The 25,432-nt window shown below is 41.6% G+C and overlaps 1 long non-coding RNA gene and 1 pseudogene across 1 annotated transcript in view; one reads left to right on the forward strand and one right to left on the reverse strand.

The window, feature by feature from the left end:
* LOC146397500 (uncharacterized) overlaps positions 1 to 25,432 on the reverse strand; it is a 264,901-nt gene that overhangs the window by 211,149 nt on the left and 28,320 nt on the right. The gene's annotated exons all lie outside the window — the stretch shown is intronic.
* On the forward strand, positions 17,862 to 18,310 carry LOC146397501 (CDGSH iron-sulfur domain-containing protein 1 pseudogene; annotated as a pseudogene).

Consider the following 25,432-nt stretch of genomic DNA (forward strand, 5'->3'; position numbering starts at 1 on the left):
GAATTCAATCACATGGCCACTGATTCAATCAATCATGCCCAACATAATGAAATCCCAATTAAAAATCCAATAAAACGTAACTGGAGTAAGCTTCCTGGTTGGCAACACTGTGCAGATCAGTAGACATCAGTGCGCTGGGATGGCAACTTGTCCTGATGCCACAGGGAGAGGACACAAAAAGCTTCCCATTGGGGACCCTCCTTGACCTCACCCTAAAGCACCTCTTCTTTGGACTGGTTCCGACTTGTTTCCCTTTGGCTATAATAAAACTGTATGTGTAACTATAGTACTTTCCTGAGCTCTGTGAGTCACCAGAAAATTATCAAACCTGTTTGGGTTGTGAGAAACCCAGAATCTACAGCCAGTTCTTCAGCAGCGAGGGGTCCTGGAAACCCCATAGCTTTGGCTGGTGTCTAAAGTGAGACCAGTCTGCAGAGCACTGTGCTCTTAACCCATGAAGTCTGGCCTGACTCTGAGTAGTTAGTATCACAAGCCACTGCAGCAAAGAACAGATAAACCAAAACCTAACAATAAATGGTCATATAAAAGGGAAGGAAGAGGGGTTTCCCTTCAGGGCTCAGCAGTTAATGAACCCAGCTAGGATCCATGAAGATGCGGGTTTGATCCCTGACCTCTCTCAGTGGGTTAAGAATCCAGCATTTCCGTGAGCTGTAGTATAGGTGGCAGATGCGGCTCGGATCCACATTGCTGCAGCTATGGTGTAGGCCAGCAGCTGTAGCTTCGATTTGACCCCCAGCCTGGGAACCTCCATTTGCCTCAGGTGCAGCCTTTAAAAAAAAGACAAAAAAAAAAAAAGGAGAGAACAGGTGGGCTAAGACAGGGTAGAAGCTGCTAGACAGAATACACCTTGTTTTGAGATGTCATAAATGAGAAACCAGGGAGTTCTCATTGTTTCTCAGTGGGTTAAGAACCCAACATAGTGTCCATGAGGATGTGGGTTTGATCCCTGGCCCCACTCAGTGGGTTAATGATCCAACATTCTCTCAAGCTGTGGCATAGGTCGCAGATGCGGCTTGGATCAAGCATTGCCCTGGCTGTGGTGTAGGCCAGCAGCTTCAGTTCTGATTTGACCCCTAGTCCAGAAACTTTCCCATGCCTCCGGTGTGGCCATAAAAAGAAAGAAAAGAAAACAGGACCAAAATATAGTTGCTTAGGCTGAGCCGCAGGTCACCAAACCAAGACTTCACTGAATTACAATTCTGATTCTCCCAGAAATGGAATCTTAAACCAGTCGATCAGAAATTGCCTGCTCAGCACTAGTTAGATAATCTGCCTACCAGACCCCTATCATCCCATAAAGGAAAGTAACCTTGCAATAATCAACCTGCATTTTTTTTTTTTTGTCTTTTTTTGCTATTTCTTGGGCTGCTGCTGTGGCATATGGAGGTTCCCAGGCAAGGGGTCAAATCGAAGCTGTAGCCACCAGCCTACACCAGAGCCACAGCAACGTGGGATCCGAGCTGCGTCTGCAACCTACACCACAGCTCACGGCAACGCCAGATAGTTAACCCACTGAGCAAGGACAGGGACCGCACCCACAACCTCATGGTTCCTAGTCGGATTTGTTAACCACTGAGCCACAATGGGAACTCCCTCTACCTGAATTTTTGCTTAGCGTAACTTCCTTGTTCCTGCCCACTTCTGCCTGTAAAAGTCTTTCATTTTGTACAGCTCTTCTGTGCTCCCTTCCATCTGCTAGATGGAATGCTGCCTGATTCAGGAATTATTGAATAAAGACAATAAGATCCTCAAAGTTTACTCAGTTGGATTTTCTCTTTTAACAATGATTTGATTTTGGAATCATGTAAATATTTTGCATAATTAAAACAAAACTGAATCAACAAATAAAAAGCAACTAAAAACAAGCAGGAAGAACCTAACTCTTTCTTCAATTTGAAAACAAATAAAAAGCAACTAAAAACAAACAGGAAGAACCTAACTCTTTTGTCAATTTGAAAACAAATAAAAAGCAACTAAAAACAAACAGGAAGAACCTAACTCTTTTGTCAGTTTGATAGCATAAGCACACAGTTATTTCAAGTGACTTTAAACAGTATTTTGACAGTACACCCTACTAGCATAGATTATAGGGTTAAAAAAAGGATCAAAAGGAGTCAAAACTGCATTCAGCGGTCTTATTGTCTATTGTAAAATTGCTATTGTTATTCTGAGTAGAATAATAAATATACCCCTAACCCCAAGATTATGGTATATAAATAGTATTGCCCTTTAAAAGGACCTAGGGCTCTTTGGACACATAATTTGCTCCACAACTGGGGAAGGAAATATACAAAAAGAGCCTGGTACATCTTGTCATTAACAGAAATCGAGGAACATAGCAAAGGCTGCTGAGAGCATATCAACGTACACTGGAACCAATATGAAGTAGCTCCCACTGGCCAAAGATGAGATAATTTGAACATTAAAAATAATGATGAAATTTTGCCATTTTGCAGCAACATGGATGGACCTAGGGAATATTATACTTAGTGAAGTCAGACAAATATTATATGACATCAATTACATGAAGAAGCTAAAAAATAATACAAATGAATCTATATATAAAACAGAAACAAATTCACAGACATAGAAAACAAACTTATGGCTACCAAAGGGGAAAGTGATAGGGGAAGGGATAAGTTAGGAGCATGGGATTAACAGATACAAACTACTAAACATATAATAGATAAGCAACAAGGATTTACTGTATAGCACAGTGTATTTATATTCAACATCTTATAATAAACCATAATGGAAAATAACCTGAGTAAAACATGTATAACTGAATCACTATGCTATTTGCCTAAAACTAACACAATATTGTAATTCAACTATACTTTAGTTACAATAGCAATAATAATAATGATTTCAATAGATTGAAACACCAAGTATGTAAACACATACTTTAAAAACACAATAAATATATAAAAATCCATTCATATGTAATGAGAATTTTATAAAGCCATCATTGGATGTCCTTGAAGGTGGCTCAGAGTGTTAAGGATCTGGTGTCATCACTGCTGTAGCACCGGTCACTGCTGTGGCTAAGGTTCGATCCCTGGCCCGGGAACCTCCCTATGCTGAGGGCACAGCCAAAAGAAAAGATTCCAGCACTTAACTTGCCTTTCATATTCAGACTCTTTTTCAGGGTAACTAAATAATTGATTAAATTCTTCCTTACAGAAAAATCACAAATGATAAATGTAAGAAGAGGTAATGACTTAGAAAGTCACTATTTCACAGTGTCTAATGAAATCACACATACAGATAATGATCAACAATGACTGCCAAAAGCGTTCAGGAACAGGTGGATGGGAGACTATAATGGATGGATTAGGCTGACACCAGCTGATCAGCATTAAGATCACTAAAAGTGAGACAACCAGATACTGTGTATATCCTGATGTGATGCAATTAGAAGTATACAGCACCACCTATAGAGATTTTTTGCCAATATTTTAAATGTTTAAATTTTTTTTAAAGAAAAAGAAAAGGAAGATCCTAACTCTAATCAAGTCTCTGGTTATAATTATTCATTTTCAGAAATACAGGAGATGAGGAGTTCTCTGGTAGCTCAGCAGGTTGAGTATCTGGTGTTGTCACTGCTGTGGCTCAGGTGGCTGCTATGATGCAGGCTGGATCCCTGGCCTGGGAACTTCTGCATGCCGCAGGTGCAATCAAATAAAAAAAAAAGAGGGAAATACAGGGGATGGAATAACATGTAACATGTAAATGTGTAAATAATAGTTCAAAAATTAAATCAAATAAATACGGAAGGCAAAACATCTTCTGGTACAAATGATCTCATTTCTTCATCAAATAAATAGCATTTTTAAAAAGCAGAGAACAATTTTTATAGCCTAAAAGAAATTTAAGAAACACATTAACCAGGAGTTCCCATTGTGGCTGAGCAGAAACTAATCTGACTGGTATCAAAAGGATGAAGGTTCGATCCCTGGCCTTGCTCAGTGGGTTAAGGATCCGGCGTTGCTGTGAGCTGTGATGTAGGTCACAGGGGTCCCGCATTGCTATGGCTGTGGCTGTGGTATAAGCCAGTGGCTACAGCTCCAATTTGACCCCTAGCCTGGGAACCTCCACATACCGAGGGTGCAACCCTAAAAAGATGAAAGAAAGAAAGAGAGAGAGAAAGAAAGAAAGAAAGAAAGAAAGAGAGAGAGAGAAAGAAAGAAGGAAGGAAGGAAGGAAGGACAGACAGAAAGATACTAACCAACTGATATGTGTGCACTTTTTGCATCCTGGTTCAAATACGCCAACAGTAAAAAGTACAATAGTCTGGGAAATCAGGAAAAATTGAACACAGACTGGATATTAGATGACATTAGGAATTATTATTATGGTGGTAGGGAGAATAATTGTAGATATTGTTATTATGTTTCCTAAAAGTCCTTATCTGTTGGAGGTACTGTATTTACACATTAAGTTATATGATGCTTGGAAATTACTTTCAAAACTCAAAGAAGTGGAAGAACAGATGGTACAAGAACGGCAGGAATTTGACAATTGTTGGATTTGGGTGATGGGTTATGAGGATTAATTATAAATTTTCTCTATTTTTATGTATGTTCTGTTACAAAATAAAGATAAACATGTGACTACCTTACTAGTTGAAGGAAAAGTTCATTTAATCACGTTCAACACCCGTTCACAATTGCTATTCTTAGCACAGTAGGAATAGAAGAGAGTTTATTTAACTAAGCAAGCCCATCAAAACCTACTGCAAACCTTGTACTTAATAATGAAACAAACATTTTTTAAATCAGAAATAAAATGAGGATGTGCCTACTATTACCATTTTTCAGCAATGTTGAATCAGAGAACCTAATCAGTACAATAATTCGAGAAAAATAAATGAGAGATATAAGGATTGGGAAGGAGCAAATAAGAATTAATTTTCCCAAATGAAGTTATTCTCTACCTAGAAAAAACCCAAAGTGATAATAACCAAATTATTAGAATGATTCTCAGGATAACTAAGTTTAGCAAGGAATGGTAAAGAAAACAGAATGGCATTTACTCTCAGTGGGAGAGAAAGGGTTCAACTGGGATAGAACACAGGTGGTTTTCAAAAACATTAGTGATATTCTATTTCTTAAGATGGATGGTAGAGAGGAAGCTGTTTATTTTATTATTCTACATACCTTAGAGTGTGTATGGTTTTGTTTGTATAAAATACTACTAATAAAAAATTAAACAAAAAATAATAGATTCCCTATTTCTGGAATATATTTATTTATTTGGCCGCACCCGTGGCATATGGAAGTTCCTGGGCCAGGGATCAAATCCAAGCTGCAGCTGCAACCTAAGCCACAGCTGTGGGAACACCAGAGCCTTAACCCACTGTGCCAGGCCGGGGATTGAACCTGCACTGCCACAGAGACAATGCCAGACCCTTAACCCACTGTACCACAGCGCAAAGCCCTGGAAATTTCTGGAATTTCTAAAGCATAAAACGTATGGCCATGGCTGTTGGGAATGTTGTAGAGATAATTCTCGCTTTGGAAAAATTGCAGTAACTTGCTCTTGAATGTCGGCTGCCATTTTCAAAATTTCTCCAGAGTTCCAAAGTGGCTCAGTAGGTTGAGGATCCAGCATTGTCACCACAGCAACTAGGGTCACTGCTGTGGTGCAGGTTTGATCCCTGGACTGGGAACTTCCACATTCCCTGGGCACAGCCAAAAAAAACACACAAAGTTCTCTAATAGTCATTATATCACCAGATTGTTGCCATTAGGCAGTGTAAACTCAGGTTGCCCATGCCAAACAAGTGTTTATAAATAGCCAAAATAAAACCAGTGAATCACAAAAATAGTAATCAGTTAAAAAAAATTTTTCACAAAACCAAAAAGACAGTTTACAAACTGGGAGCAGTCAAACCAAACATGGTTTGGTTCCAGGGTACACCATTACAAAACAGCTCATATAGTGAGAAGAGTGTCTTCACAGTAATTGGTAATTAAGCTAAATTAATAACTAAACTGGTTTTGTCTGCTTAGCAAAACTTCAAGACTGGTCTCCCCTTGCTTTTGATTTTAATCCCAATATTCAAATATTTACCCAAAGATCTGGAAATTTAAAAAAACTTTAATGTATGCAACTATTTTGAAACACTGCAGAGTTCCTGTTGTGGCGCAGCAGAAACTAATCCGACCAGGAACCATGAGGTTGTAGGTTCAATCCCTGGCCTCACTCAGTGGGTTAAGGATCCTGTGTTGCTGTGGCTGTGGTATAGCCTGGCAGCTGTGGCTTCCATTAGATCCCTAGCCTGGGAACCTCCATATGCTGTGGGTGCAGCCCTAAAGACGAAAAGAAATAAAAGAAAAAGAAAGAAAGAAAGAAAGAAACGCTGCATGGATCCCCACTATGAAGGCCAAACAAAAGACATCTATCTCTAGGCTGCAAGGTTATGACCTCTGTATAGTCCCATAGTCTTAGAGGTAGCCTTCAACCCTGCATGAGTAGGGTCATTCCCTTTTAGATGGGGCCTGAGTTCTTCAGTAACCCCACAACTCTCATTCTTCTCCAAACCTGCCATCTTCATCCTTCTATGATTCCTGCCTGGCCCAGCAGGTAGCTGAGCTTATGAACCAGTCTTCTAGGATCTACTGCATTCATGGGAATCTGCCTGTATTTCTCTCAATTCACCATCAGAGGGCAGCCATGGAAAATAAGAGAAACCCATAGCTTTTGCTACTACCAGTACTTTCATGGAAAGGAATCTAGGGATTAACCATGTATATCTGAATATTAACCGCAAAAATGTTACATGTTTATCTGAATTGAAAAGTATTCTGCAAACAAAAGGTATGAGGCTAGGAATGTTCATGACTTACTAGAGCTGATCAAAATCAGTGGCAACAGTTTGAAGCGGGATCTCTATGGTGGTGCTGCCTAAAAATCAAAGCTTGGCACTGCACATAAGCGTGCAGCTCAGAACAACCAGGAGCTTGGCTTGTTACATAAATTCTTACAAATGAGTGAATGATTCAGCAAGCTTCAATCACACTTTTCTACTGAACACACATCTTGAAAATCTCTCCAGGACTTCCCGTTGTGGCACAGCAGAAACAAATCCAACTAGTAACCGTGAGGTTGCCAGTTCAATCCCTGGCCTAGCTCACCAGGTTAAGGATCTGGCGTTGCAGTGAGCTGTGGTTGTAGGTTGCAGACATGGCTCAGATCCTGTGTTGCTGTGGCTATGGTGTAGGCCGGCAGCTATAGCTCAGATTCAACCTGTAGCCTGGAAACCTCCGCATGCCTTGGATACAACCCTAAAAAAGAAAAAAAAAAAAAAAGGAAAGAAAGAAAGAAGATCTCTCCAGGTTGTCTCCTCAGAGAGAAAATGAGGAGAGATTCTCTGTGAGGCAAGGAAAGGACAAGCTAGCTTCTGTCAAAGTGGGCAGTTACATAGCGTGTGGTGTGCTGGTAAAGGTTTAGCAACCAGGTCTCAAAATAAAGCAAAAACTCTCATTTGTGGCATCTGCCATTTCCATGGTGTAAAGACTCCAGCCCTGGCCAACTTCAAGCTACCAACATGGCGACACTGAACATAAGAGTTGGGAATACAGCCACACAATGGGCTCTCACCAGCCAGAACAAGCAAGCTTGACCACACCACTGACTCCCACCCACCCCCACCTCCACCTCAAAGTAAAATCAACCATAGGAGAAGGCCCACCCTAACATATGGAGGATTTAGGGTAAGGATACAAATGGAGGCCCATAGACTATATGTCTAGATATTTAATTAATAAGTCAAAATAACTGTGCCTTAAAATATAGTTTATCCTGCTGCCATGATGAATATACCTTCATAATTACCTGGAAAGTCAGGTTTAAATTTGGAATTTTATGCCAAACATAGCCAGATAGAAAAAGCCATGCCTAGCTCTCTGAGGTCCAGCCCTTGCCCCCACTCACCCTCAGCACACACGGCCCTGCTCTCTGTTTCCAAGCTCTACTGCACCTTGTGCAAGCAGTGAGCCCTTGGCCATCCCTTGGCCCAAGCGTCAGCACATTGGCAGTGTGGTCTTTGCACAAGAGAATGGGCCCAGGGTAGAGGCCATGCCAGCGTAAAAGTGAACTTGAGGTCATCCGGGCAGGGAATTACAGGGTCCCAAGCATGGAGGAAGGGCTGTCTCTCCAGGTGGCATATCATCATTGCCCTAAAGATTCTTCATCCCACGGGGAGAGCGAAGCCAGATCAGGGCCAAAGGATATGTCTCAGAGCAGGGAGCTGTCTCTGAGAGTGATGACTTCACAGAAGTCCCTCCAGCTACCTAGGTCTTCTGATGATCTTCAGTGTTTAACCTCCCTACTCTGAAATTTCAATCGCTCAGGAACGGTACTGAGTACTTAGAATTGGCTTAGGCTGAGCTGTACAGTAAAGGAATGAAAAGATCTTTCTGTCCTAATATTCCCTAAAGGAGAGTCCATTACACTGAGTCTTCGTTTATACTTTAGGTAGGATCAGCAAACCAGGACCCTAGGACCAATCCTGCCAGGCTATTTTCACATGGTCCTTGAGTTTAAAATGGATTTTACATTTTGAAAGAGTTAGGGAAAAAAATCAGAAGAATGCTTCACTACATGGTAAAATTACATGAGATTCTAATTTCAGCGTCCATAAATAAAATATTACTGGAACACAGCCCTGACCATTGGTTTACACATTGGCTATGGCTATTTTCATTCTACAACAGAATTGAATGGTTGTATCAGAGACTATGGCCACAAAGCCTAAATTATTTACTCTAACCCTTTACAAAAACTGGTTGCCAACCCCTGCTTTATTTTTTTAAATTTTTTATTATAGTTGATTTGCAATGTTCTTCCAATTTCTGCTGTACAGCAAAGTGACCCAGTCATACATATATACAATACATTCTTGTTCTCACATTATCCTCCATCATGTTCCATCACAAGTGACTGGATACAGTTCCCTGTGTTATACAGCAGGATCTCATTGCTTATCACCCCAAATGTAATGGTTTGCTACTACTAACCCCAAACTCCCAGTCCATCCCACTCCCTCCCCTTCCCCCTGCCAACCTCAGCTTTTTTTTTTTTTTTTGGTCTTTTCTAGGGCCGCACCCACAGCATAAGGAGGTTCCCAGGCTAGGGGTCCAATCGGAGGCCTACGCCACAGCCACAGCAATACGGGATCCAAGCCACATCTGCAACCTACACCACAACTCATGGCAGCAAAGCCGGATCGTTAACCCACTGAGCAAGGCCAGGAATCAAACCTGCAACCTCATGGTCCCTAGTCAGATTCGTTAACCACTGAGCCACGATGGGAACTCCATGCCAACCCCTGCTTTAGAGTTAAGGTTCTCTCCTATGTTTCTCCAGAAACCATGGGTGATGTGGAGAGTAAAAGGACATGAACCCCTAAGAAGGAAGGAAAGGGAGGTGACAAGGAAAAGGGAGCCCAGAAGTTCTGACTGAGAGAACTGCAGAACCTTGCTTCCTTTCCTTAGAAAAAGGAAGCTGTACAAAGGCAGCGAGGGCTACAGGGAAGGCACTTAAGAAAGAGGATGGAGAAGTGGGCACGTTACCCTCTAAGAATTCATCCACAGCCAGGCCCAGCTTTGCCTTTGTTTTTCCCCATTAATCTCATTTACAGCCTTCACTTAATTGGAACATTAAATCTCAACAGTGGAAGTCAACATTCCTTGTCTGTGTGATGATCTTTGTGGTTGAAACTGGCATTGAGGGCTCATCATTAAAACATCTAGAGCCGTTCTGTCTACTAGAAATAAATATCTAAGCCAGAATTATTTTTAGTTTCCTAGTAGCCTCATTTTAAAAAAATTGTTTTAAATATATATTTTAATTTTCTAGAGGCCTCCCTACTGTACTGCACAGGGAGCTATATCCAATATCTTAGAACAGAACATGATGGAAGACAGTATAAGAAAAAGAATGTATATTGTATGTATGACTGGGTCACTTTGCTGAACAGCAGAAATGGGCACAACATTGTAAATCAACCATATTTTAATTTTTAAAATTACAAAAAAAAAAAAAAAAAAAAGATTGCCACAACGTACTTAAAAAAGAGAGAGAGAGAGAGAGAGAGAGAGAGGAGTTCCCGCTATGATGCAGTGGGTTAAAAATCTGACTGTGGCAGCAGCTCTGGTCAGTCGCTGCAGAGGCATAGGACTGATCTCCAGCCAGGCACAGTGGGTTAAAGGATCCAGCGTTGCTGCAGCAGCAGCTACCGTGTAGGTCCAAGCTGCAGCCCAGATTCAATCCCTGGCCCAAGAACTTCCATATGCCATGGGTGTAGCCATTAAAAAAAAAAGTAAACTGGTAATACTAATAAAGTATCTTACCTGATCTAATATATCCACAATATTGTCAATTCAATATGTAATCAATATTAAATTATTAATAAGGTATCAAATTATTCTAAACACAGCTGAACATTCTCCAATAACAATCAAGTTGCAGTTTTTAATTTTATTTTTTTATCTTCTTTTTTTTAATATATTTTGGCTACACATGTGGTATGCAGAAGTTCCCAGGCCAGGGATCAAGCAATGAAAACATGGGATCCTTAACACACTGAGACACCAGGGAACTCCAAGTTTCAGTTTTTAAATGTAAATTGAAATTAAATAAAATTAAAATTCAGTTCCTCAGTTGCACTGGCTGCATTTTAAGTGCTTCATAGTCTCATCTGGCTAGGACCACTATATCAGACAGTGCAGCTGCACACAAATCCACAACACAAAACTGCCATGCACTGTTCTCTGTGATTGGTGTCTGTCAATACAGGGTAACATTAAATGTTTATGGAGCACTTATTCTCTCACTTTAAGCTCTTTAGACAACAAGGAAATGACTTGTGTAATTTCTCTATGTTGACCGCCTTCTTTGCTTTCTGGTATCACAAAATATTCCAGGTTCATAGTAAACTTTTCCTGCAGCCTCATCTTTCGTTTATTTGGTTTTGTCTTTTCTTTTTTGGTCCTTTTGTCTTCTAGAGCCACACCTGTGGCATATGGAGGTTCCCAGGCTTGGGGTCCAATAGAAGCTGCAGCTGCCAGTCTACACCAGAGCCACAGCAACACCAGTTCTGAGGCTCATCTGCGACCTACACCACAGCTCATGTCAATGCCAGATCCTTAAGCCACCAAACGAGGCCAGGAATCAAACCCACATCCTTGTGGATGCTAGTTGGGTTCGCTAACCGCTGAGCCATGACGAGAACTCCGTCATCTTTTTAAAAAATAAATTTGCTGGAGTTCCCGTCATGGCGCAGTGGTTAACAAATCCAACTAGGAACCATGAGGTTGCAGGTTTGATTCCTGGCCTTGCTCAGTGGGTTAACGATCCAGCGTTGCTGTGAGCTGTGGTATAGGTTGCAGACATGGCTCAGATCCTGTGTTGCCATGGCTCTGGTGTATGTAGACCAGTGGCTACAGCTCCAATTAGACCCCTAGCCTGGGAACTCCATATGCCGCGGGAGTGGCCCTAGAAAAAGGTAAAAAGATAGATAAATAAATAAATAAATAAATTTGCTAAAAATAGATCTACCATTTGATCCAGCAATCCCACTCCTGGGCATCCATCCAGAGGAAATCATGACTCACAAAGACACATGTACTCCAATGTTCATTGCAGGACTATTTGCAATAGCCAAGACATGGAAACAACCGAAATGTCCATCCACAGAGGAGTGGATCAAGAAGATGTGGTACATATACACAATGGAATATTACTCAGCCATTAAAAAGAATGAAATACCAGCATTTTTAGCAACATGGATGGACCTAGAAATTATGCTAAGTGAAGTCAGCCATACAATAAGACACTAACATCAAATGCTTTCACTGACATGTGGAATCTGAAAAAAGGACAGACTGAACTTCTTTGCAGAACAGATGCTGACTCACAGACATTGAAAAACTTATGGTCTCTGGAGGAGACATTTTGGGGTGTGGGGGGATGTGCTTGGGCTGTGGGATGGAAATCCTGTGAAATCAGATTGTTATGATCATTATACAACTACAGATGTGATCAAATAAATAAATAAATAAAATAATAAAATAACTTTTTATTATTAAGATCATTCCCTGCTTCACACCCCACAATGGCTTTCAAAGAATAAGATCCTTGCTGGGGCTTCAAGACCCTTTTTTTACTTCTCAGGCCTCAATCCCTGCTGTTCTCTCCCCTGCTCGCCCACAGTCTAGTTACAGGGGGGTTCTGATAGTTCCTGGAACACACCTAGCTATTGCGACCTCAGGGCCTTTGCATGGCTGGTTCTTTGTCCTCCTTCACCTTTCACCTCATATCCCCTCACAGTAAGGATTCCTTGACCTCTCTGTCTAAAAGAGCTCCTGTCCTGAAGTTCTTTATCACTTCACCACCCATTCACCTCTCCTCCACACTCAGTATAATCTCTCTTATGTTTGCTTTAAGGTATCTATACAGCCAACTCTTTATTTTTGGCACTTTATTGATTTAATAATTTATTTGGCCAGGCCCACGGCATTCGGAAATTCCTGGGCCAGGGATTGAACCAGTGCCGCAGTTGCACAATGCTGGCTCTTTAACCCACTGCGCCTCAAGAGAACTTCCATTCTTGGCATTGTAAATTAAGGTTTAAATCAATACAAATGCAGCAGTTCTAAATGCAGGCTGAAAAAGGAAAGTTGAATTGGATAACGAATTTGACAGTGTTGCCACTGCTGACATGATTTCCAAACCCTTGAACAATCTTTGGCAAAGTTCCAAACAAAATAAAGTACACTGTTCTTTCATTTGCACAATAGTTTATTTACATAATAGTTACACTCCCGGAAAATTCAGTGTTTATTAAAATCAAACAGAAAATACTTTTGTGTTTACATTTAAAACAGGATTAGGTTTTAGGCTCAAAGCTTTATAAACAAGTTTTTCACCTACTAGAATGGCAGGCAGGGCACTTGAGAATCATGTGCAATCCACAGGTCTTTCCCTGAGCCTTTTCACTCTGACCTTGCCAGCAGATCCCCCGATCACTGTGCCAGCCAAATGGGCCCTCATCTGAACCCTTGTACACTGTTGGTGGGAACATAAATTGGTACAGACACTGTGGAAAACAGTATGGTGGTATCTCAAAAAACTAAAAACTACCATAGAACTACTATGTGATCCAAAAATTCCACTCCTGGGCATATATCTGAAAAAAACAAAAACACTAATTTGAAACAATACATGCACACCAATGTTCACAGTAACATAATCTACAACAGCCAAGATAGATAAGAGTCCATCAACAGATGAATGGATAAAGAAGTGGTCTATATATACAATGAAATACTACTCAGCTATAAAGTAGGAGGGGCCTTGGGCCTCACAGGCCTTCTGCTGTGTGTCAGTGTTAGGGAGCACACAGTTGTCCTCCCTACTAGCCTGCAGGCTTTGGGAGAGCTGATTCCCATCCACTCCTGCATCGCCAGCATCCAGAAGGAAACCCAGGGCGTACCTACTCCATCAGTGTCTACAGAAGAAGTAAATGTGTATGTGCTTTAACCAGGGAAGAACAGGAGATGGAGCAGGCCTGAGGCAAGTCCTCCCCTCAAGCCTCACCTCAGTGCACTGCTGACCATCTGCGAGCCCTGGGTCCCACTGTGGGCCAGGTTCTGGGAGAGACTTGGGATGCTTGTGTGCAAGAAAAATATCTGCCCCAGACCCCACACCCGTGGTGGCAGCTGTTGCAGCAGAGGAATGCATAGTACAGGGGAGGCGTGGGGGCAGAGGAGAAATAACTAACTCTACTTAGAATGGTTGGAGCTGGAGAACAAGTCCATGGAATGTTGTCTGAGCAGAGACAGCAAGAGTTGGCAGGAGTTGGCCTGGGTGAGGTGGAGATTGTTCCAAGCACAGGGAGTCAAGCTTGCAAAGTCACATTAGAAGAACTCCTTTTCCCGATAACCCTCAGGCACTACCCTCCTCTGGTCACCACAGTGCAGGGAGACAGGAAGAACACAGGATACAGATGGGGGAGGCAAGTTCCAGAGCATAACTTACTGTAAAAGACAAGCAAGCTGTATTCCCAGTGGTTAGCCCTCCCTCTCTCTCACCAAGTCTCAAGAACTGACCAAGTTCATCAGAGCTTAGAAAAGTCTTCCTGGGGAGTTTCCATCGTGGCTCAGCAGTAATGAACCTGACTAGTATCCATGAGGACAAGGGTTTGGTCTCTGACCTCGCTCAGTGGGTTAAGGATCCGGTATTGCTGCTACTGTGACATAGATCACAGATGTGGCTTTTATCTGGTTTCACTGTAGCTGTGGTATACGCCAGCAGCTGCAGCTCCAATTTGACCCCAGAATTCTCAGGACTCCCTCTCGACCAGGAAGAGGAATCAACCCAGTTTATGGACAGAGGTGCAGTCTGGGGTCTGGGTCAGGTGATCGTCAGTACAACATGGAAGATACCCTTGTCTAGGAAGTTCATGAGTGTTAAATGAGTGAATGCTCACATACCAGAGGCTCACTCCCAGGTGTTCCCTGCCCTGCTCTCCTGGTGTGAAGGTGCTACTATTACCCATGGACGTTTTGCTTCCAGCCATTGCCCATAGTGGGCGCCTCTGTGAATCAATCGCTCACCCAGCAAGAGTCACAGCGCACTCAAACCTGTTAACTAAAAAAACTTTACAAAGGCACTAATAGGCAAGGATAAGGCAACCAACAAGAGGTTATGAGCTACTGAAGTACCAGCTGTGCTGAGAAGCCCTTTCTACCCCAAGACCTGAAGGACAAAAGAAGAGGACAGAATTACTGGCATCCAGGAAAAGCTGGAACTGCAGCAGAAGGTCTGCCCACGAGGAACTATGGCTGTACATCATTGGTTCTCAGTAGAGCATCAGGTTCTCTTTAGGGGGCTTGTTCAAATACAGATTGCTGGGCCCTCAGAAGGTTTGGAGTAGAACCAAGAACTAGTATTTCTTTTTCCTTTCTTTTCCTTTCTTTTCTTTTCTCTGCCATGGCATGCAGTGGCTTGATGTGGGATCCCATTTCCAAGACCAGGGATTGAACTGGGGCCACAGCAGTGAATACTAAACTACCAGGGAGTTCCCAAGAACTTGCATTTCTTTTTCTCTCTTTTTTTTTTTTTAATTTCTTGTTCTTTTTTCTTTTTTTAAGAAAATTTTTGCATATATATTTTTTTTCTTTCTTTCTTTCTTTCTTTTCTTTTTTGCCCTCTCCACAGCATATGGACTTCCTGGGCCAGGGATCAGATCTGAGCTGTGGTTGCAACCTATGCATAAATAATAAATGTGACTTAATTAAGCTTAAAAGTTTCTGCACAGCAAAGGAAACCCTAAACAAAATGAAAAGACAACCCACAGAATGGGAGGAAATATTTGCAAATGAATCAACTGAAAAGGGATTAATCTCCAGAATTTATAAACACCTCCTACAGCTCAATACCAAAAAAACAACCCCATCAAAAAATGGGCAGAAAATCTAAACAGACAATGCTCCAAAGAAGACATACAGATGGCCAAAAAACACATGAAAAGATGTTCAACATCACTCATTATTAGAGAAATGCAAACCAAAACCACTATGAGGTACCACCTTACACAGGCTGGAATGGCCATCATCAAAAAAGTCTACAAACAATAAATGGTGAAGAGGGTATAGAGAAAAGGGAAGCCTATTGCACTGTTGGTGGGAATGTAAATTGGTGCAACCACTGTGGAAAACATTATGGAGATTCCTTAGATAAAAATAGAATTACCATTTGATCCACCAATCCCACTCCTGGGCATCTATCCAGAGATAACCATGACCTGAAAAGATACATGTACTCCAATGTTCATTGCAGCAATATATACAATAGCCAAGACATGGAAATATCCATTGACAGAGGAGTGGATAAAGAGGATGTGGTACATATACACAATGGAATATTACTCAGCCATTAAAATGAATGAAATACCAGCATTTTTGGCAACATGGATGGACTTAGAAATTATCATGCTAAGTGAAGTCAGTCAGACAGTGAGACACCAGCATCAAATGCTATCACTTACATGTGGCATCTAAAAAAAGGACACATTGAACTTCTTTGCAGAACAGATACTGACTCACAGACTTTGAAAAACGTATGGTTTCCAAATGAGACAGGTTGTGGGGTAAGGAATGGGCCAGAGGTTTGGGATGGAAATGCTATGAAATCGGGTTGTGATGATCACTGTACAACTATAAATGTACTAAAAGTCATTGAGTAATTTTTTTAAAAAAAGAAAATTTTTGCATATATATATATTTCTCTTTCTTTATTTTCTTTTTTGACCTCCCCACAGCATATGGAGTTCCTGGACCCGGGATCAGATCTGAGCTGTGGCTGAGACATATGCCAACACTGCGGCAACACCAGATCCATAATCCATTGGGTGGGAGACTGAACCTGAGACCCAGTGCTCCAGAGACACCACCTATCCTGTTGCACCACAGCAGGAACTCCAGAACTTGCATTTCTAAGAAGCTCCTGGGAGATGCTGATGCTGCTGGTGTGCTGCCCAATCTTTGAGAACCACTGCCTTGGAAGAACAGAACCACAGTGAGGAGGTATAAATACTCTGACCTCTCTCCTTCCGCCTCCTAATCTCCTGCTGGTGTTTTCTGTTGCCTGGACCTGACCTGAAGCTAGAGGGAAGAGGCTGGAGAGAACCCACTGCTGAGGCACAGAGCAGGGAAGAAGATGGATCTGAGAGGTGAAGAACAAGGAATAATCAAAAACTCCCTAACTTTCCCCTGCCCCTTCACTTCCATTAGCCTGATAAACAGAGGACCCCATTCTCATTCAAATAGTTTTCTGCCCTATGACTTCCCTGAACATTATTCCTGAGTGCTAAAATACATTACATTTTGCTCAGAGGCTTAAAAGAAATTATGATTCTCTCAACTCAATTAAATAAATAAGCCATCATGTCTGCTTGCCCTACAGCAATTTTATGCATTGCCTGTGCTGAGCAGTGTTGAGATTCATATCTGGAATAAAGCTGTCATTCTTCCCCCCTTTTAGTTTAGCCTTTTTCACAGCTGTTTCTAGGAGGCCTGCTTTCTGATTAATGCATGACTCTTTTTTTTTTTCTTAGAATTTAAGTGGGATTTTTTTTTAACCTAAGCAAGATAATAAAATAGCATTTCTTAAACCTCCTCACAGTGTGTCTTCTTATATCCCATGCTCCCAACGTTAAGGAGTAAAAACATTTTTTTAGCAATGAGCATGAGTCTCTGAAGATTTGGCATGAACAGTTCAAGGGGAAGAAAATCTGTTTAATTAAATTCCATTTTCTGTCTGTGAATGAAAATATTAACCGCTGTTAGTAATTCTTCTAAAACCCCAGGTCTCCAGAGCTTTCCCTGAGATCAAGATCGTTTATATACAGCAACTCCTATACCTCAGGTGGGATTGATAAGAGCAGAAGTCAGGTTTGGTAGGTGCTCTGGGCCAGGAGGGATGAAACTCGCCAGTGTATCTTGGGCAGCTTCTGAGTCACTGGAGACATTCCCTCCCATCCAGTGCCTTCAGCCACCCATCCAGGTTCCTGGCTGTTCCACCTTCCTCACTAAGTAACCATGCTCTTCGACTACAAAGGGGAGCAAGTTTATCTTTTGCACCAACTTTCATCCATTGATAGAAGAGAGAGGGAAAGAGGCTGAACAGGAAGAGCCAGTGGAATAAATGCAAACTCTCAAGAGTGGCTGTCACTAAAGCCAGAAGAAAAAAGTGTTTCAAGAAGGGAGCAGCTTGGAGTCAGCGCCCTTGAAATGCTTCTCGCACCTTGACTCAGGTTGGCCGTACAAGCCATGCTTGTGTTCAGTGTCCAGTGTACACACCTTCAAAGTGGTGGTGCCACAAGTCTGACCTCCAGCTCACAAGTCAAATGGATCACAGTCATTACCATTACTGCTGGGACGGGACAGCTTCAATTGGTTACCTAGTTTACAATAGATTTTATGTTAAAGATCATTGCAGCAAATCTATGGGCAACCTTCACAACCAGAAAGAAAACTCCAAGACAGTGAATGCTTTTGATGTGGAGGATTTGAGAGATAAGGCTGTGTACCAAGGTTGTTGGAGGCCAAAAAGTTCCCATTCTGTGATGGATCATACACAAAACACAAAGATGAGGAGACGAGCCAACACAGGACCTCTGATAGTCAAGAGAAAAGAAACTTCAACGGACAGTTTTGATGCTGCAAACCAATTTGTCATGATGTCACCTGACTGTTCAATGACTATCACTTCTGTCTAATCCACCGCCCCTGGGTTCTAGATATGGTATAGTGCAAACTGCAGCTTTCATATTCAAGGCATTTGCCCAACTTTTTGAATCACTCTGGTGCATAACTGTTTAAATTGAAAAAAAAAAAAAAAAAAGGAGAGAGATAAAGAGGAAAAACCAACCCCATGACCTATGAGTCTAAAAAAAAAAAAAAGAGGAAATGGTCAACTCCTTTTAAAGCTATTGAGAAGTCAGGAAAAACAAAAACAGAAAAGTGTTTATTGGGTTGGGTAATATGGAAGTCATTAACAAATAGTAAGAGTGACCATTTCTGTACAACAGCACAACCAGAAGCCATACACCTGATGTGCCATCATCCCCAATCCTCACAAAAGCCCTTAAAGCTAAGGCTTTTGACTCCCCATATTACTCAGCATTGTGCATGGTATTGAAGCGCTAGAGCCCAAGAGCCTGGGTTCAAACCCTGGCTCCTCCACTTACTGAATGTAAGTTATTTAACCAGTCTGTACCTCAATTTTCTTATTTGTAAAATGAGAATAGTGACAATACCTCCTCCATAGAGTTGTTTGAGAGGGGTGTGATTTAACACAGAAGACATTTGAAGGCTTGTTAAATATTTATGATCTACCTTATCACCCTCCTCCTGGTATAGATAAAGAAACAGGCTCTCAAAGCTTTCTGTAGATTCCCAAGATGAATAGTGAAGGAAGAAGGATGTGAGTTCTGTTCTCTTGGACTCCACACCCTGAGTAAAGAATATGAAGAGTGCCTCCCACTTGGGCACCTGCACCTCAGATCCAGGTTTCTTTAAGAGCAAGAGGCCTCTTCTGGAGGTGAGCCAGGTGATCCGCAGGACCCAGGAAACAAGGCATACCCTCCTGGTAATACTCGGCCCCTCAGATGCCCAGAGCCTGAGCTGGACATTTATAGATCACATATGCACTCCTCAACCAGGGGATGTCAGCACCGTATCTAGTAGACAAGACCTATATACCCACATCCAGGAACTGGGGTTACTTAGTCACAGGTTTTCAGACAGGATTATCATCTAACCCCAACCTATTCACTCCTTTTCAGCCTGGAGATGACTTATCTATAACAAGGTTATTCATTCTTTTTCAATGTTCAAGTATTTCTAGGAGACTAGAAAGTAAATTACAGCACACGAACACAATGACTATTGCAAAACTCTTTAGAAAAGCAGCAAGATGTTCTGTGATCCAGAATCAAAATAAGGTTAACACCCTCTGATGTATCAAATTCCATTTCTGGGGATTAATCCTAAAGAAAAAGTTCAAGAGAAGGAAAGGAAATAATCAGCATGAAGATGCTGGATTATTTTGTGGAATATTATATAGTCAGGTTTTCATATTGCCACAGCAATATGAAAATTACTTATTCTTTAATGTGCAATTTGTGTTTGTACCTTTTTTAAATTTATTTTTATATTTATTTATTTATTTTAGGGCCACAGGAGCAGCATATGGAAGCTCCCATGCTAGGGGTTAAATCAGAGATGCAGCTGTTGGCTTACACCACAGCCACAGCACCGCCAGATCCAAGCCTCCTCTTTGACCTACACCACAGCTCTCGGCAATGTTAGATCCTTAACCCATTGAACAGGGCCAGGGATCAAACCCACATCCTCATGGATACTAGTCAGGTTCGTTATCACTGAGCCATGACGGGAACTCCTAAATTTTAATTTTATTATAGTTGATTTATGGTGCTTACAGCATAGTGACACAGGTTTTATATATATATAATATTTACTTATATATATGTATATATTCTTTTTCTCATATTACCTTCCATCATTGTGCAATTTTTAAAAATACCACATCATGTCTGTACTCTTATCATACAATAGGAATTGCACAAAAATCATGTATATAGGTTGGAAGGAAATAACAAAGAACATTGTTTTGGCCCACCTTCTTTCAACATCAGATTTATGACCTTGGGCAAGAACTTCAGCTAAGGCTCAATTTCCTCTCTGCAAAATAGATATAATAGTAATAAACATCTTTTAAACATATACTATGTGCCAAGCACTGTGTGTGCGAAATGCTTTCATATGCCTTACCTTACTTAAACCCTCAGTGACCCTATGAAATAGGAATGACTCTCATCATTTACCAAATATAGAAACTGAAGCCCAGAGATGTGAAGTAACTTGCCAAAGATAACACAGGAAAAAGAGATGTAGAATCTGAATCCAGATTCCTTCCCAGCTGATCAGTAAGCCAGAACTCAGGATCATCAGGCTATAATTGAAGGTAATTGTGAATATTAAAGTTAATATGTAAAAAGCCTTTAATATGTAGTATCTGCTACATAGTTCCATTTGCCTCGGGGATCACTGGGTAATGAGAAACACCAGCAGTGAGAGAGGGGACACCAGAAGGTGCCCAGCTGTACAGGCAGCCTGGAAGGTCCAGACCGAGAGAATAATAATGATGATAGCTAATTGATATGAAGTGCTTGCTTTGTACCAGGCACTAGCTATCTGTTAACTCATTTAATCCTTCTAACAACCTTATGACATAGGCAGTATTATTATTCTCATTTAGAAGTAGGGAAACTAACACATAAGAGATTAAGAAACTTGCCTGAGGTCACATAGCTCATAAGTGCAGGAACCAGGAATCAAATCCTAAGCAATGCTGGTGCTCGAGCCCACTCGCTCTGCCAATTTGCCATAGCCGACTCTGTAAGACTGTACCAACTGTCTACCCCACAATGTGCCCATCTCACATCTAGGGATTATTGGTGAATATTTTCCCCATTTCATTGGAAGTGCACTTACTGTTGCTACAGTGTTTATATGTTTTCTTTCTTTCTTTCTTTTTTTTTTTTTTTTTTTTTTGGCCTTTTGCCTTTTTAGGGCCACACTCATGGCATACGGCATACATTAAGTTCCCAGGCTAGGGGTCAAATCAGCCACAGCTGCTGGCCTATACCACGGCCACAGCGATGCGGTTTCAGAGCCATGTCTGTGACCTACATCACAACTCATGGCAATGCCAGATCCTTTAACCCACTGAGTGAGGCCAGGGATCAAACCCACATCCTCATGGATGCTAGTTGGATTCATTTCCTCTGTGCCACAATGGGAACTCCCTATATGGTTTCTTTTAAAAATAAAAATGTCTAGGAGTTCAGGTTAATGATCCATCTTGTCTCTGTGGAGGCACCGTTTGGATCCCTAGCCTGGCACAGTGGGTTAAAGATCCAGCATTGCTGAGCTGTGGCACAGGTCACAGCTCCACCTAGGGTTTGATCCCTGGCTAAGGAACTTCCATGTACCACTGGTGCAGCCAGAAAAGAAAAAAATAAAGTCTAAAAGTGGGCAAAAGACTTGAGAGACATCTCACCAGAGAAAACTTATTTACAAATTGCCAATATGCACATTAAAAAAATGTTCAACATCACTAATCATTAGGGAAATGCAAATGAAAACCACAATGAGCTACTACTTCACATCCATAAGAATGGCTATCATTTTAGAAAATAATAATATGGAATTCCCTTCGTGGCACAGCAGAAACAATCCAACTAGAATCCATGAGGATATGGATTCAATCTCTGGCCTTACTCAGTGGGTCAGGGACCCAATCGTGAGCTGTGGTGTAGGTTGCAGACATGGCTCAGATCCCTGCATTGCTGTGGCTGTGGTACAGGCCAGCAGCTTCAGCTCAATTCAACCCCCAGCCTGAGAACTTCCATACACTGTGGGTGTGGCCTTAAAAAGCAAAAAACATAAAATAAAATACAAAAAAATAGTAATAGAAAATATGAAGCGTTGGCAAGGAGGTAGAAAAGTTGGAAGTCTGCATTGCTGGTGGTAGTGTATAATGGTGCAGATGCTTTGAAAAATGGTTTGGCAGTCCCTCAAAAAACTAAACATAGAATTACCATATGCGCTAGCAGTTCCATTTCTGGATATATATTCGAAAGAACTGAAAACAGAGACATGAATAAATGTCTGTACCTGCTCATAGCAGCATTATTCAGAATAGCCAAAGGGTGGAAGCAGCCTGTTAGGGGGTGAATTGTACCTGCAAACTCATTTGTTGAAGTCCTAACCCCCAGCACTTCACAATGTGATTATAATTGAGGACAGGCCTTTAAAAAGGTAACTAAGGTTAAATGAGGCCATTAGCTTGGGCCTTAATCCAACATGACTGGTGTCCTTATATGAAAAGGAAATTTAGACAGACACACACAGGGGGAGGACCATGTGAAGATACAAGGAGATGACAGCCATTGACAAACCAAGGAGAGAGGCCTAAGAAGAAATCAATCCTGTCAACATCTTTTTATTTATTTATTCATGTATGTATGTATGTATGTATTTGCTTTTTAGGGCCGCACCTGTGGCGTATGGAAGTTCCCAGGTTAGGGGTAGAATTGGAGCTACAGCTACTAGCCTACACCACAGCGCACAGCAACGCCTTAACCCACTGAGTGAGGTCAGGGATTGAACCCACATCCTCATGAATACTAGTCGGATTTGTTACCGCTGAGCTCAACAGGAACTCCCCTGTCAATACCTTGATTTGGGATCTCTAGTCTCCAGAACTGTGAGAAAATTAATTTTCTAGTTCAAACCACCTAGTTTGTAGTACTTAGTTATGGCAGCCTTAGCAAGCTGATATAAAACAAAGTATCCATCAAGAGGTGAATGAATAATAAAAATGGGTCACATACATATAATGCAATACTATTGAGCCTTAAAAAGGAAAGAAATTCTGACGTATGCTACAACACTACACTAAGTGAAATAAGACAGTCCCCAAATATTATGTAATTCCACTTACATGAAGGTCAAACTCATAGAGACAGGAAGTGAAATGGTGGTTGCTAGAGACTTGGGTGAAGGGGGAGATGGGAGTTAGTGTTCAGTGGGTCCAGGGTTTCTGTTTGGGATGATGGGAAAGGTTTGGAGACTGATGGTGGTGATGGGTGCACAACAACATCAAGGTACTTAACGTCACTAAACCGTACAGTTAAACAAAATGCAATGAAAAATTTCATGATATGTGTATTTTGTCACAATTTTTAAATTTAGATAATAAAACAAGAATTTCTAATAACAAAATAAAATGGAAACCATATTAGTACAATTAGGAAAACAGGAACCACTCTAGAAATCTTAAACAAAGAGCTATTAATACCAGGAATTGTTTACACGTTGTTGGAAGGTGCAAAGGAGGGAAATCACCAAAAGATTAGCAATTGAAGGGTGACTACATCCTAACCCATGAACTGAAGATGTAAAAGAGATGACGCTGTCACCCAGGGTCCAGGAACAGCACACTTCTGAGGCTGCCATAGCCAGGAGCCTGCACTTGCTGGCCTGAGCTCCTGCCCCCACTGTGCCCAGAAGCCCTATCAGACACTGCAGGGAGGAGTTCCCGTTGTGGCACAGTGGAAACGAATCCAACTAGGAGCCATGAGGCTGCAGGTTCAATCCCTGGCCTTGCTCAGTGGGTTAAGGATCCAGCGTTGCTGTGAGCTGTGGTATAGGTCACAGATGTGACTGGGATCTGGTGTTGCTGTGGCTGTGGCTAGGCTGAGGGCTACAGCTCCAATTCGACCCCTAGCCTGGGAACCTCCATATGCTGTGGGTTTGGACCTAAAAAGACGAAACAAAAAAAGAAAAGAAGAGAAACTGGAGGGGAAAATGGCTTCTCCCTTTCACCTTCCAGTCTCTGGCCAGCGCCTATCATTGGAAGATCCTAACGGAAGCAAGCTGAAAAGAGATTTCAGGAAATGCAGTTTGCAAGCCTCCGCCTAGGGGAGTATAGAGGGCAAGCTGATTGACAACAGACTCTATCCAACTCATAGGTCTTCAAACAATGTGATTGCAGAGAAGGGAGCGGCAATGGGAAAGAAAAAGAAATTCATGGGATTACTGCAGACCTTTGCTACCTTCTATCAACCCTGCTTCCAGGTTTTGTGGAACTGCCCTTTACCGATCCATGGGATTATATGGGACTGTCAATCAGGGAGGATATCCCCTCCCACTCCACAGGGGTGCCAAGGGGTCCAACAAGTCAGGCTCTCACTCCTACTTCCTTGGGCAGTGATCAGTTTGGGTACAAGCATGTGATCCAAGCAGGCAGGAATATTCACAGGCATTGGGGGAATTGCCAGGAAAAAAGGACCTCTCACTTTAAGAGATCTTGTGCTATAAGGACCCTGTAAGCCTGAAGGTGCTGCAATCACCTCCCTACTAAAGAGAGAAAGCCTGCCTTTTTTTTTTTTTTTTTTTTTTTTTTTTTTTTTTTGCCATTGTGTCAACTACTGGTTAGTGTCGGATGCAGGATAAATTAAAAACTCAAACTGAGAGTTTCCATTGTGGCTCAGCAGGTTAATAACCCAACATAGTCTCCATGAGGATTCAGGTTCAATTCCTGGCATCGATCAGTGGGTTAAAGATTGGGCATTGTCATAAGCTGTGGTGTAGGTTTCAGATGCGGCTTGGATCCAGAGGCTGTGATGTTGGCCATCAACTAACTGCAGCTCCAATTTGACCCCTAGCCTGGGAATTTCCAAATGCTGTAGGTGTGGCCATAAAAAGAAAAAAAGAAAAAAAAAAAAAAAGACCCAAATTAAAAAGATTTTTAATTAAAAAACCCCAAAGCACTGTAAATCAACTATACTTCAATAAAATAAATTTTCAAAAACTCCAAAGACAGTTTCTTCTGCCTCTTTCAAAAATTTTATCTTCAAAGCTTTTTCATGTACGAAATGCTATTGAGTCAGGTCTCCTTACTTTAAGCTTATGTAGAGGATTTTTTTTTTTTTTAACCCTAAATGTAAGTTCAGCCAGTTCAGTGATTTTCTTGTCTAACACTCTAGAGTTACACTTAGGAGCTGCCCTCAAGGTGGAGGTCCCTGCACTGTGGCCCTATAATTATACGCTTTGGGAACTTCTGTAAATAATTGCCTTGGATGGAGTCCAAGCAGATTTCTGCTGAGTTCTGATGTGTACATAAAGGTGTCTCTGTGATCTGCCAACTGTGTTTGCTTGCTTAGTGATGAGAGAGGTCACCAAAGCCAGAAAAAAACCTAGAAACCCCAGCCTCCACCTTAGTCACTAGGTGAAAATCAGCACCCCTT

Source organism: Sus scrofa, chromosome 13, assembly GCF_054392235.1.
Source record: "Sus scrofa isolate SSC_HxYL_T2T_F1_AM1 chromosome 13, Sscrofa_HxYL_maternal_Yorkshire_Landrace_v2.0, whole genome shotgun sequence".
Taxonomy (NCBI): Eukaryota; Metazoa; Chordata; class Mammalia; order Artiodactyla; family Suidae; genus Sus; species Sus scrofa.